General features: G+C 48.4%; 1 protein-coding gene across 3 annotated transcripts in view; it reads right to left on the bottom strand.

Moving 5' to 3' along the window:
- The window catches only part of LOC138787136 (programmed cell death 1 ligand 1-like), a 55,345-nt gene that overhangs the window by 16,800 nt on the left and 24,415 nt on the right, over positions 1-14,130 (bottom strand). The gene's annotated exons all lie outside the window — the stretch shown is intronic.

The raw sequence follows: 14,130 nt of genomic DNA, 5'->3' as shown, positions 1-14,130 counted from the left end.
AAATGTTTACCCCATCATTCTACATGCAATAATCCACACAGAAAAAAACGTTTAACAATCTTTGCTGATTTATTAAAAAAGGAAAAACCAAAATATTGCACTGACTTAAAGGAGAAGTCCGACGATTTATAAAATCAGGCAGCCAGCAGGGGGGAAACTGATTACAAGTATGGACTTCTCTCTCTTGTGCCTGCGGTGAGCAGCGGGACCGGCCTCGGAACACGTCACGTATTCATAGAATTCTCGGTACTCACCAGTTTATTGTATAATTCCATCAAAGGCGGAAAAAAAACTTTACAGGATGCGTTTTGGCTTCTCGCCTTTGTCAGCTTTGTCAACTCTACGAGTACCACCCACGCGATCGCGGTGTTTAAGGGGTTAATGGCGGGCAGCTGCGCGATCACGGCAGCCCCCCATTGAGGGTGAGGGCCTGGCTGCTGATAGCAGCCAGTTCTCACCCGTTCTGAAGCGAGCTTCAGTGCGGCCCCCCCAGCAAGGCGTAAATTTACGCTCTGCTATGTTAAGGCCCAGGCGACCAGGACGTACATGTACAATCGCCGTCGTTAAGGGGTTAATCATGCAGCCGTCACTGTGAAAATGCTGAGGATAAATGTAAGATGTAAATCTTCAGTCCTCCATGTGCAATAGGGACATATCAGCATGTTATCTACTCTTTTAATGCACTAAGGGTATGTACCACATTATGGAATCCCGGTGGATCACTCGCCATGGGTTCCACAGCTCGCCCCCACATCTCCACTGGTCTCATAGACTTCATTCTATGGTTTGGCAGATTCCTGCTCATTCTTCAGCCGGACATCAGAATCTGCCAAACCATAGAATGAAGCCTATGGGACCTGCAGAGATGCACATGGCTGCGAGTAGCCGCAAGCGGGGCAAGCTGCGGAATACGTGGCGGGTAATCTGCCGGGATTCCGTAGTGTGGACATACCCTTAGCTAGGATAGCTCATTCGCAGACTGAGAATGAGTTTGAGAGTACCTGAGGCTTGCAGTGCAGTACAGGAAACAGGCATCCGGGATTGGACACCGCTTTACTGTGCATGTTCAGCCTAGTGAACACATTGGAGCTGTGCTAAATATTTTGGCTGGCCTCTCTGTGATGGAGGAAGCTGTTGCTCTTGGAATCACATCCAAAAAGGTTACAGCATAGTGCAGCACACCGGCCCTGACTTCTTAGGAAAGGACGACTGCCCTGATGCCTAGTTAGAGAACATTTACATGGGAAACAATAAAAGTACGTTTTTGTCCGATAGCTGGCCTGGTCAAATGAAACAAATATATGTTAGGACAGTGTGGATAGAACTTTCTTAGCAATGAATTTTAACTTGAGAGGCTAAAATATGGTGAGTGATTCCCTTTAAGTGAAAAAATATATGTGTGTTTTATATTGCTTCTTGGTATCATTTTTGTTTCAGAGTAATCTTGGAAATTCAAAGAGAATTTGTATTCCTAATATGTAACTTAAAAATGTATAGAAAAAAACTGCTTATTTCCTGCAAAAAAAGCACCACACCTATTGTGTGTGGTATTCCCTTCAATGGAACTGAAAAACCACACTAAAACGGAGGACAAGAGTGGTGCTGTTTTTGGGGGAAAGCGAGCATGTTTAACCCCTTCCCTCCGCAGAATGTATCGGTACGTCCTTCGATGGGCGGGGAGGTTTAGATAACCACCGCAATCTTAGCTGCTTTCTGCAGCCCGGGACCGCGGCTATTAGCGGGTGCGGTCGATCGCAGCACCCGCTAATTATGACAGTTAAATGCAGCTGTCAAACATGTAATTGTACTGACTTAAGAAACATAGATAATATATCAGTTTTACCAAAGGGTGAATGGCGTAAACACAAAACCACCCCAAATAAAAAAATTGCGTTTTATTTTCAATTTCACTGTGCATATAATTGTTTTCTGGTTTTGCAGCGTATTTAATGCAAAAATTAGGTCCATCATTGCAAGTACAATTAGTGGCACAAAAAATAAGGGCTTATGTGGGTTTGTTGGTGAAAAAATGCAAGTGCTATGGCCTTTTAAACACCAGGAGGAAAAAACGAAAACACAAAAATGAAATATGGCCCGGGAGGGAAGGGGTTAAAAGAGTTGCTCACCCCTCAAAAAATTTCTTTCAAATCAACTGGTCCCAACAAGTGCCAGAGATTTGTTTCTTTTGCTTTGTAATTTGCTTCTGTTAAAAAAATCTCGTCTTCTAGTTCTTATCAGCTGCTGTATGTCCTACATAAAGTGGTGTATTCTTTCCAATTTGACACGGTGCTCTCTGCTGCCACCTCTGTCCATTTCAGGAACTCTTCAGAGCAGTAGCAAATCCCCATAGAAAACCTCTACTGCTCTCCAGACTAGAAAGAATACCACTTCTTGCAGAACTTACATCTACTGTTAGGTTACAAACCCACTTGCCGGATCTGCAGCGAGTCTCCTTGCTGCGTTTTTGCAGCGAGACTCGCTGCAGATCCTGGCCCTATACTTTCAATAGCAGAGAAACTCGCAGCAGGGATGTACATCCCTGCTGTGATTTTGTCTGCAGCCCGCCCCATTAACCCCCCGGCCGCCGGACATTATACATTACCGGGTCCCCGTTCCTGCTTGCTTCGTGAGCGCACGGTGTCCTCACGGCCCACCCGGCCAATCAGTGCGCTGCCGCGGGGCAGCGCACTGATTGGCCGGGCGGAATGTGCTGGGAGCCGCTGAAGCAAGCAGGAGCCGGGATCAGGTAATGTATATCCTGCAGCCCCGATCGCCCCCAGCCCCCGACCTCACGATCGCCACCAGCCCCGCAGCCCCCGGCCGCACGATCGCCACCAGCCCCGCAGCCCCCCGCCGCACGATCGCCCGCAGCCCCCGACCTCACGATCGCCCCCGGCCGCACGATCACCCGCAGCCCCGCAGCCCCCGACCTCACGATCGCCCGCAGCCCCCGGCTGCATGATCGCCCCCAGCCCCGCAGCCCCCGACCGCACGATCGCCCCCAGCCCCGCAGCCCCCGGCCGCACGATCGGGCGATCGTGCAGCCGGGGGCTGCGGGGCTGCGGGCGATCATGCGGCCGGGGGCTGGGGGGCTGCGGGCGATCGTGCGGCCGGGGGCTGCGATGCTGGGGGCGATCGTGAGGTCAGGTGCTGCGGGGCTGGTGGCGATCGTGCGGCCGGGGGCTGCGGGCGATCATGCGGCCGGGGGCTGGGGGGCTGCGGGCGATCGTGCGATCGTGCGGCCGGGGGCTGCGGGGCGATCGGGGCTGCAGGATATACATTACCTGATCCCGGCTCCTGCTTGCTTCGGCGGCTCCCGGCACGTTCCGCCCGGCCAATCAGTGCGCTGCCCCGCCGCAGCGCACTGATTGGCCAGGCGGGCCGTGAAGAGACCGCGAGCCGCGAAGCAAGCAGGAACGGGGACCCGGTAATGTATAATGTCCGGCGGCCGGGGGGTTAATGGGGCGGGCTGCAGACAAAATCGCAGCAGGGATCTACATCCCTGCTGCGAGTTTCTCTGCTATTGAAAGTATAGGGCCAGGATCTGCAGCATGTCTCGCTGCAAAAACGCAGCAAGGAGACTCGCTGCAGATCCGGCAAGTGGGTTTGTAACCTTAAAGCGCAACTATAAAATATTTTGACCATTCAGTTTTAATTAGCTTAGGTCATGATAAGAATTTTTCCAATATACATTAATAACCTAAAATGAACAGTTTTTTAAATACATAAGGCTGATTAAGCCCTTACAGCCCTCTCTGGCTCTGACTTATTTCTGCATTCCTGCTGGACACGCCCCCTCCCAGCAGATCCGTCCTGAGTGTACGGACTCTGACAGGAAGATCAGATAACAATCCTGACACAGAGAGAGAGACATAAACAAACCCTCCTCCCCCCTCCTAGCAGCACGTTCTCCCCCCTCCCCTCACAGAGGTGACTAAGCAGAGCTGAGGGTGTTGTGTGTGAGGAGCAGCGCAGGGGAAGAGCTGGAGCTGACATTATCCTACAGTGTAATGAGAGCAGATGACTGTATCTAATCCCACTGTGTGTGATACCATCGGCTGGGACTCTGAATCTAATCTTACATTGTGATACTGTATGCTGGGGCTGTATCTAATCCCACTTTGTGTGATACATCTGCTAAGGTGCTGGTCAGTGAATGGAGGGACACAGCCAGGGAGATGAGGGATAGGCCACGCCCACTTTCTCTCAGCCAGAAGAAAAATTCATTTATTCCTCTGAGCCAAACAACTGGCGATATCTCAGCGAGCGTACAAGCTATCAACACAGTTTAGGGCTCTTTTTTAAGGGTAACACGTGGGCTTTTTATTTGAGGAATTTCATTTTTTGGCTACTGAAATTATAGTTACGCTTTAAGTACTGGAAGAGTTGAGAATTTTAAAAGAAGTAAATTACAAATCGCGGTTGATTTAAAAGAAATTTGTTTTGGTCAACTACCCCTTTAAGCCCGTATAATCTCTTTTTAAGTAGTAGTCATTTTGTTTCTGTATTGTTCCATACAAGGAAGCATTTGAATGCATGTTAAATAAGGTTTGTACATTCCCTTTAATAAAAAAAAAGTACATGCTGTTTACAGTAGTCTGATTTCCTTATCCATTTTCCTGGTAAGAGGTAAACTGTTGTTTTGTGGATAATAGAACATGCTGATAAATAAGAGATGATTGTTGAGACATTAGATAACAACATTCTGTTGTCACATTTCCAAACCAGAAATATACAAATATCTTTGTAAGGAGTTGGTTACAACTACAGTATGTGGAAATATTACTTGCAAGAACAAGTAAGTCATTGCTGCATTAGTAATACAACCTCTGACATGAATCTAAGGGTCCATTTACACAGAAAGATTATCTGACAGATTATCTGCCAATGATTTGAAGCCAAAGCCAGAAACAGACTATAAACAGACATCAGGTCATAAAGGAAAGTCTGAGATTTCTCCTCTTTTCAATTTTTTTCTGGCTTTGGCTTCACATCTTTGGCAGATAATCTTTCCGTGTAAATGGACCCTTAGTCACAGTAATTTACAGTAAATATAAAAGGTCCACACACCCCAAAAATTAAAGCTTTTTCCACCTTCTAGTTCAAACTGCAGAAAACAACCCTAAAACATAATGCTGCCTCCACCATGGTTTACTGTGGGTATGGTGTTCTCTTGGTGATGTGCAGTGTTAGCTTTCTGCTAAACAGAGCTTTTGGAATTATGGCCGGAAAGTTCAACCTTGGTCTCATCAGATCATAACATGATTGCCCACATGTATTCGGAAGGACTGATGTAGGTTTTGGTAAAACATAGCTGGGCTTGCGTGTTTCTTTTTGTAATAAAAAGCTTCCATCTGGTGCTCATATGAAGAATACTGGAGATTGTTGTCACATACGGCACACAACCAGTACATGGCAAAAAATGCCTGCGGCTCCTTTAATGTTGTTGTAGGACTTTTGGCAGCCTTCTGGACCAATTTTGTGAGAGATGTCCAGTTTTTGTCATTGTTGTACCAAATTTTGTCTACTTTTTGATGACTGTCCTCACTGTGTTCCATATAATGCCCTGGAAAATGTTGGTTCCTTTTTCCTGACTGATACCTTGAACAATGAGATCCCTATGATGTGTTTTAAGCTATTTATGGACTGGGGGGGGGAATATATCTAGCAGGCCTCCTCCTTACTTTACTGTACCCCCCTTCCCGCCTATTGGGCGAGCCAGACATACACCAGGGAAAAGATGCTGATTTCTGCAGAAACCGAGCAGTTTGCGCAAAAATATGCACCTGAGACCCAGATAAAGTAAACCAGGAAAGTCTTTACTGTAATCTCTTCTCAAATACATAAAGTATAGTCTCTTTGAATACAATAGGCAGTCTGTTCACAGTTACAGTAATCTTAGGAGGAGAATAAATACTTGATAATTTCTGCAGGCACAGCTTTGACGCTGGTAGGAATATAGCTAAACACTGGGCACAATCTCTGAATATATTATTATTATTATTATTTATTTATAAAGCGCCCTTAATTCCAGAGCGCTATACAATAGAAAGGCAACAGGCAGGAACAATACAAGATCAGAAAACATTACGTGACGGCTTAAGACAGACTGGTACATGGGGGAAGAGGACCCTGCCCGCGAGAGCTTACAATCTATAGGGTATAGGGAGAGAAACAGGAGGTAAAGTGCAGCCATTGAAGTGTGATGCAGAGCTATTGTATGTTGTAGCCTAGTTTGAAGAGATGGGTTTTCAGGTCACTTTTGAAGGACATGATGGTGGATGAGAGACGGATGTGTCGGGGTAGCGAGTTCCAGAGTATGGGGGAGGCTCGGGCAAAGTCTTGGAGGCGGTTGTGCGAGGTACGAACAAGGGGGGAGCGCAGACGGAGGTCACTGGAGGATCGAAGGTTGCGTGAGGGACGGTAGCGGGATATCAGGTCAGAGATGTACGGAGGGGACAGGTTGTGGATGGCCTTGTATGTCATGGTCAACAGTTTAAAGTGAATACGTTGGGCAATGGGGAGCCAGTGGAGGGATTGGTAGAGGGGAGAGGCAGAGGCAAAGCGAGGGGAAAGGTGGATTAGGCGGGCAGCAGAGTTAAGGATAGACTGGAGGGGATCAAGGGAGTTAGCTGAAAGGCCAGAGAGGAGGATGTTACAGTAGTCCAAGCGGGAGATAATGAGAGCATGTACCAATAGTTCGGTTTAGTCAGGGGTGAGGAAAGAGCGGATTCTGGAAATGTTTTTGAGGTGAAGGCGGCAGCAGGTGGTCAGGGCCTGAATATGTGGTTTAACCCCTTGCCTCCGCAGCCTGTTTTGGCCTTAATGACCAGGCTCATTTTTCAAAATCTGACCTGTCTCACTTTATGCGCTTATAGCTCAGTGATGCTTTAACGTATGCTAGCGATTCTGAGATTGTTTTTTTGTCACATATGGCACTTTATATTAGTGGCAAAATTTGGTCACTACTTTGTGTGTTTTTTGTGAAAAACATCAAAATATCATGAAAAATTTTAAAATTTTGCATTTTATGAACTTCTGAAATTCTCTGCTTCTAAAAAAGGAAGTCATAGCACATAAATTAGTTACTAAATCACATTACCAATATGTCCTCTTTATTCTGGCATAATTTGGGAAACATATTTTACTTTTTTAGGCTGTTATGGGGCTTAGAAATTTATTAGCAAATTATCACATTTTGTGAAAGTTTCCAAAACTGATTTTTTTTTAGGGACCAGTTCTTTTTTAAGTTGATTTAGGAGGCTTGTATGCTGTAAAACCCCATAAGTGACCCCATTTTGGAAACTAGACACCTTAAAGAATTAATCTAGGGGTATAATGAGCATTTTAACCCTACAGGGGCTGGAGGAAAGTATTCACAATTAGGCCTTAAAGAAATCGAAAATTTTAATTTTCCAATAATATATATGTTTAGATTAAAGTTTCTCCTTTCCAAAAGGAACAAGAGAGAATCTGCACCCCACAATTTGTAACACAGGTTCTCTTGAGTACAACGGTACCCCATATGTGGGCGTAAACCACTGTATGGGCACACAGCGGGGCTCAGAAGGGAAGGAGCGCCAATTAGCATTTTCAGTGCAGATTTTGCTGAAGAAGTTTCTGAGCGCCAGGTGCGTTTGCAGCGCCCATGTAGTGCCCGTAGAAGAGAACCCCCCCAAAAGTCACCCCATTTTGGAAAGTACACCCCTCAAAGAATTCATCTTGGGGTGTGGTGACCATTTTGACCCCACAGGTATTAGAGGAAAGTATTTAAAATTAGACAGTAAAAATGAAAAACTCGAATTTTTCCAATAATATGTTCGTTTAGTTTAAAATTTCTCAATTTCACAAGGAACATGAGAGAATCCGCACCCCAAAATTTGTAACGCAGGTTCTCCTGAGTACAACGGTACCCCATATGGGGGCATAAACCACTGTATGGGCACACAGGAGGGCTCAGAAGGAAGGGAGCGCCAATTAGCATTTTCAGTTCAGATTTTGCTGAAGAAGTTTCTGAGCGCCAGGTGCGTTTGCAGAGCCCCTGTAGTGTCCGCAGAAGAGAACCCCCCCATAAGTCACCCCATTTTGGAAAGTGCACCCCTCAAAGAATTCATCTTGGGGTGTGGTGACCATTTTGACCCCACAGGTATTAGAGGAAAGTATTCAAAATAAGACAGTAAAATTGAAAAACTTGAATTTTTCCAATAATATGTTTGTTTAGTTTGAAATTTCTCAATTTCACGAGGAACAGGAGAGAAGCTGCATGCCCAAATCTGTAACGCAGGTTCCCCTGAGTAGAACGGTACCCCATATGTGGGCATAAACCACTGTATGGGCACCCAGCCGGGCTCAGAAGGGAAGGAGCGCCAATTAGCATTTTCAGTGCAGATTTTTCCGAAGAAGTTTCTGAGCGCCAGGTACGTTTGCAGCGCCCCTGTAGTGCCAGCAGAATAGAACCCCCCCAAAAGTCACCCCATTTAGGAAAGTACACCGTTCAAAGAATTCATCTTGGGGTGCAGTGAGCGGTTTGACCCCACAGGTATTAGAGGAAAGTATTCAAAATAAGACAGTAAAAATGAAAAACTCGAATTTTTCCAATATATGTTCGTTTAGTTTAAAATTTCTCAATTTCACGAGGAATGGGAGAAAAAATGTACCCCAAAATCTGTAACGCAGGTTCTCCTGAGTACAACGGTACCCCATATGTGGGCATAAACCACTGTATGGGCACACAGCAGGGCTCAGAAGAAAGGGAGCGCCAATTTGCTGGAGCAAAACCGCAGCTAGTAATGGTTATTAGAATAGCGCAGTTACTAAAATACAAAAAAAAAATGAGATTACAGGTAATGTGGGGTGGTTACGGATAATCTGTGGTGGTTACGGGCAACCTGCGGTGGTTACGGGCAACGAGGGGTGGTAACGGGCAACGTGGGGTGGTAACGGGCAACCTGGGGTGGTTACGGATAAACTGAAGTGCTTATAGGTAATCTGGGATGGGAACCTGTAACGTGCGGTGGTCAGGGGCAACGTGCGGTGGTCGGGGGCAACGTGCGGTGGTCAGAGGCAACGTGCGGTGGTCAGAGGCAACGTGCGGTGGTCAGAGGCAACGTGCGGTGGTCGGGGGCAACGTGAGGTGGTCGGAATCAACGTGAGGTGGTCGGGGGCAACGTGCGGTGGTCGGGGGCAACGTGCGGTGGTCAGAGGCAACGTGCGGTGGTCAGAGGCAACGTGCGGTGGTCAGAGGCAATCTGGGGGGAATTACATGTGATTAGGGGCAACCTGGGGGGGTTACAGACAATCTGCGGTGGTTACGGGCAACATGGGGTGGTTACAGACAATCTGGGGTGGTTACGGATAAACGAAAGTGCATATAGGTAATCAGGGGTGGGTACATGTAATTTTGGGTGGTTACGGCAATCTGGAGGGGGTCACTGGCAACGTGTGTGAGTTAGAGGCAACGTGCAGTGGTTAGAGGCAACGTGCGGTGGTTACGTGCAATATGCGGGGTTACGGGCAATCGGGGCTGATTACGGACCATCTGGAGGGGCTCACTGGCAATTTGGGGTGGTTACAGGCAACGTGCGGTGGTTATGGGCAACGTGCGGTGGTTATGGGCAACATGCGGTGGTTATAGGCAACATGCGGTGGTTATAGGCAACATGCGGTGGTTATAGGCAACATGCGGTGGTTATAGGCAATGTCCGGTGGTTATAGGCAACGTGCGGTGGTTAGTGGCAACGTGCGGTGGTTAGTGGCAACGTGCGGTGGTTATGGGCAACGTGCGGTGGTTAGTGGCAACGTGCGGTGGTTATGGGCAACGTGCGGTGGTTAGTGGCAACGTGCAGTGGTTAGTGGCAACGTGCAGTGGTTAGTGGCAACGTGCGGTGGTTATGGGCAGCGTGCGGTGGTTATGGGCAACGTGCGGTGGTTAGTGGCAACGTGCGGTGGTTAGTGGCAACGTGCGGTGGTTAGTGGCAACGTGCGGTGGTTATGGGCAACGTGCGGTGGTTATGGGCAACATGCGGTGGTTATAGGCAACATGTGGTGGTTATAGGCAACATGCGGTGGTTAGTGGCAACATGCGGTGGTTAGTGGCAACGTGCGGTGGTTAGTGGCAACGTGCGGTGGTTATGGGCAGCGTGCGGTGGTTATGGGCAACGTGCGGTGGTTATAGGCAACGTGCGGTGATTACGGGCAATCTGGGGTGGATACGGGCAATCTGGGGCGGATATGGGCAACCTGCGGTGGTTACGGGTAATTTGGGGGGGCTAGGGGTAATCTGGGAGTAAACTGCAATTATTACTATAATAAAAAGTGTGTGTTTTATTTTTTTGTTTGTTTTTCACTTTTTGTACTTTATACATTAATTTTCACTGTATTACTATGATTACTGTGATATTTTCTATCACAGTAATCATAGTTCAGTGACAGAGACCAAATTGGTCTCTGTCACTTTAAATTTTCAGAGCTAACTGATTCTGGAGCGCATGCGCACTTCAGAATCAGCCTGGACGTCGAGGAGGACGGAGCTCCGTGGATCAGGTAACGTATGTGCGGAAGGGGGGGTGACTGGGGGACGGGGGTGACTGGGGGGGTGGGGGGGGCGACTTGGGGGGGGGCACGGTGACACTTTTTATCCCCTGTCACCAATGATTTATGGTGACAGGGGATAAAAAGTGCTGATCAGCACTGGGAACAGGCGATCGGCGGTATATAGTATATACCGCCGATCGCCTGCTCCGGGACCACACGGGGGGGTCCCCGATCACTGCCCCATGCTCTCCGCTACCTCCGGTGGCGGAGAGCATGGGGCTTTGATCACTTATTCATTTCCATCCCTGCCAACAAACATCGTTTGTTAGCAGGGATGGGGGCGGCCATCTTGGATCTGATGGCCGCCCGGGGAGGGTGATCGGGGGGCTGATCTGGGGTCTGAGGGGACATTTTTCATCTCCCCCCACCGTTGATTCACGGTGGGGGGAGATGAAAACTATCGGCGGCGCCGGTAATGCCCGGTACCGGCGGATCGCCGCTAAAGAGGTAGTAGCGGCGATCCGCCGGTATCGGAGGACGAGGGGAGGGGGCCGGGGGACACAGACTGAGTGGCGGTGGGGGGAGGCAGCGTTCTGCAGCCTCCCCCCGCCGCCCGATCGGCGGGGGACACTGAATCTCCCCATAGACGCTGCGGTCGCATTGACCGCGGCGTTTATGGGGTTAACTGCCCGGGGGGGAGCGCGGCTCCCCTCCGGGCAGTGGCAGCAGGAGGATGCTGTGTGACACAGCCTCCTCCTGCTGCCCGATCTCACCCAGGGACAGAGGGGGGAGGCAGGGAAAGCATGACGTCCAGGGACGTCATGATGCATTCTGCCACTGCTTTTCATGACGTCCCTGGACGTCATATTGGGGGAAGGGGTTAAAGGACAGGGCAGAGTCAAAGGTGACCCCAAGGCAGCGGACTTGGGGGACAGGGGACAGAGTGCAGCCATTGATAGTGATTGACAGATTAGAAGGCGGGGTGGAGCGAGATGGGGGAAAGATGATAAGTTCTGTTTTGTCCATGTTGAGTTTTAGAAAGCGGGAGGAGAAGAAGGAGGATATGGCCGATAGACACTCTGGAATCCTGGATAGCAAAGAGGTGACATCTGGACCAGAGAGGTAGATCTGAGTGTCATCGGCGTAGAGGTGGTAGCTGAAGCTGTGGGACTATGATATGTCCCAGGCCAGAGGTGTAGATGGAGAAGAGAAGAGGCCCAAGTACAGAGCCTTGGGGAACACCAACAGTAAGGGGAGGAGGAGAGGAGGTGGTGTGAGAATGGGAGACACTAAAAGTGCGGTTGGAGAGGTAAGAGGAGATTCAGGAGAGGGCTAGGCTAGTGACACCAAGGGATGAGAGGATTTGTAAGAGGAGAAAATGGTCAACTGTGTCGAAGGCAGAAGATAGGTCAAGGAGAAGGAGCACAGAATATTGGCGCGAGGTTTTGGCAGTCAGCAGGTCATTAGCCACTTTGGTGAGGGCGGTTTCTGTGGAGTGGTGGGGGCGGAAGCCAGATTGCAGGGAGTCAAAAAGCGAGTATATAGTATATACTTTAAAGAAAACCTTGGTTTTAGTGGTTGTGATTTGAAATAACCTTTATTTAGGTTCAGCGGTAGTGACAGTGGACTGCTGGTTAGAGGTTAGGGGCCCTATCCAGGGTACTCATGTGGGGAGCTGAGAGAAAAAGAGTCCTACATCCACGGGAATAATTATCCGCCTAACCTATCTTGTGGGCACAGATTGCCACAGAATCAGGGACGTATGCCTACCTATTGTGAAAGCTAGCCATTGGGGCGACCCCTTAGGAAATAGTGTCTGTCGGCATCAAGATCCTTACCTTGCTACTGACTTGAGTCCCTGAGTGATTATCAGGAACTTTGAAGATGCCACCCAGAGTGTCCTGCTTTTTCACAACAGCCTCACTGCTAAGTGCTCTAGTCGGACCTGACTAAGGTAGAGACCAGTGATAAAAATAAAAATAGTCCCGCAAATGGGTCCTGGCCTTAGGCCGAGCCCTGGAAGAATCTCCTCAGCATGCTGTCATTAATACTCTTGCTTGCTCATACAATACTCAGAAATCATCTGCCCCAACTAGTCCTAACCCCTTTATATATATAGGCTTCTTCAGCATTTCTAACTGGGCAAGGGGACCAAGATAATCTAGGGTAGGTTGGGGACCACTGAGGTAGCTAATTCAGGGATTGGTTGAGCATAAAAGACTGAGACATTTATATAATCAATACAGTGATAAGTTAACCCTTAGCATAGTTTCTCCTTCAGCCATACAATATAAGGTTCAAGTCACAGTGACACTTGGTGGTGGGATCAGCATTCCACAGACTTCAGTTTTATTACCTATACCCCCCCCCCCCTCTTAAATGTTGAAAGAGAATCTGTCACTAGGTTTATGCTGCCTTAAAGGGAACCTGTCACCCCCCGTGCCGGGGTGACAGGCTCCCGACCCCCCGTTAGAGCCCCATATACTTACCTAATCCTGCCGGGTCCCGCTTCTGGAGGTGGTCGGGTGATGAAGATCTCAGCCGCTGCAGCCAGGCGCGCGCACTGAGAGATGAGTCCAACACCCATAGAGAATGACAGGAGAGTCCAGCGCTCCGCCATTCTCTATGAGCATTGGACTCATATCTCAGTGCGCGCACCGGGCTGCAGCGGCTGAGATCTTCATTACCCGACCACCTTCAGAAGCGGGACCCGGAGGGATTAGGTAAGTATAGAGGGCTCTAACGGGGGGTCGGGAGCCTGTCACCCCGGCACGGGGGGTGACAGGTTCCCTTTAAGTGAGCAGCATAAAGCTAGTGACAGAATAGCTGAACAGAAAAAAGTATTACATACATATAATTTTGTTCAACCATTCTACTGAAATGCAGGAGAATAGGAATCTTGCCACACTACTTCCCCCACCCTCCAGCTGCTGATTGACACATGCACATGATACACAACATGGATAGATAACTGCCAATCAGAAGCCGGTAAGCAGTTTTCTGGTGCTCATAAATATCTAGGACTACTGAGTTCATGCACATAATGGAGAGTACTTGTAAGTTTCAGTCTGGTTGATCCTTCAGATCTCTACCATTTGAGTAGGAGTGTTTTTTTGTATTTACTGTGCATTGTGCTTGTTATGATCTGAGCTATGCCTGATATGATCTTCTCTTGTTCTTTATGTGGGACAAGGAAACTGAACCTATTTATTCTAGAAAAATTTTCCCTTGTAAAGTATTTACTTGCATGCATTTCCTGCTATTTGCTTTGTCTAAGGCTAAATGATAGCAAAATAGGCTCAAATAGCTTAAAACTTAACTAGGGAATCTGTCACTAGGTTCATGCTGCCTTAAATGAGGGCAGCATAAACTAGTGACAGATTTGGTACGCCTGTGTGCCTGGCCAGCCGGATTCGGAAAAAGGGACGGGGCCTAGTTTAAGACCGGCATACGAGTACGTCAGTCTTGATAAATCCCCCGCCCCAGTCTCTTTAACCCCTTACCTCCACAGGATGTACCGGCACGTCCTGCGAGGGGTGGGGAGGTTCAGAGAGGGGCCACGCCACTACCAGGTGCAGGAATAATACGGCTGCTAGA

The sequence above is a fragment of the Dendropsophus ebraccatus genome, chromosome 3 (assembly GCF_027789765.1).
Source record: "Dendropsophus ebraccatus isolate aDenEbr1 chromosome 3, aDenEbr1.pat, whole genome shotgun sequence".
Lineage (NCBI taxonomy): Eukaryota > Metazoa > Chordata > Amphibia > Anura > Hylidae > Dendropsophus > Dendropsophus ebraccatus.
The sequence above is the reverse complement of the archived record's forward strand: the minus strand, read 5'-3'. Positions and strand labels throughout refer to the sequence as shown.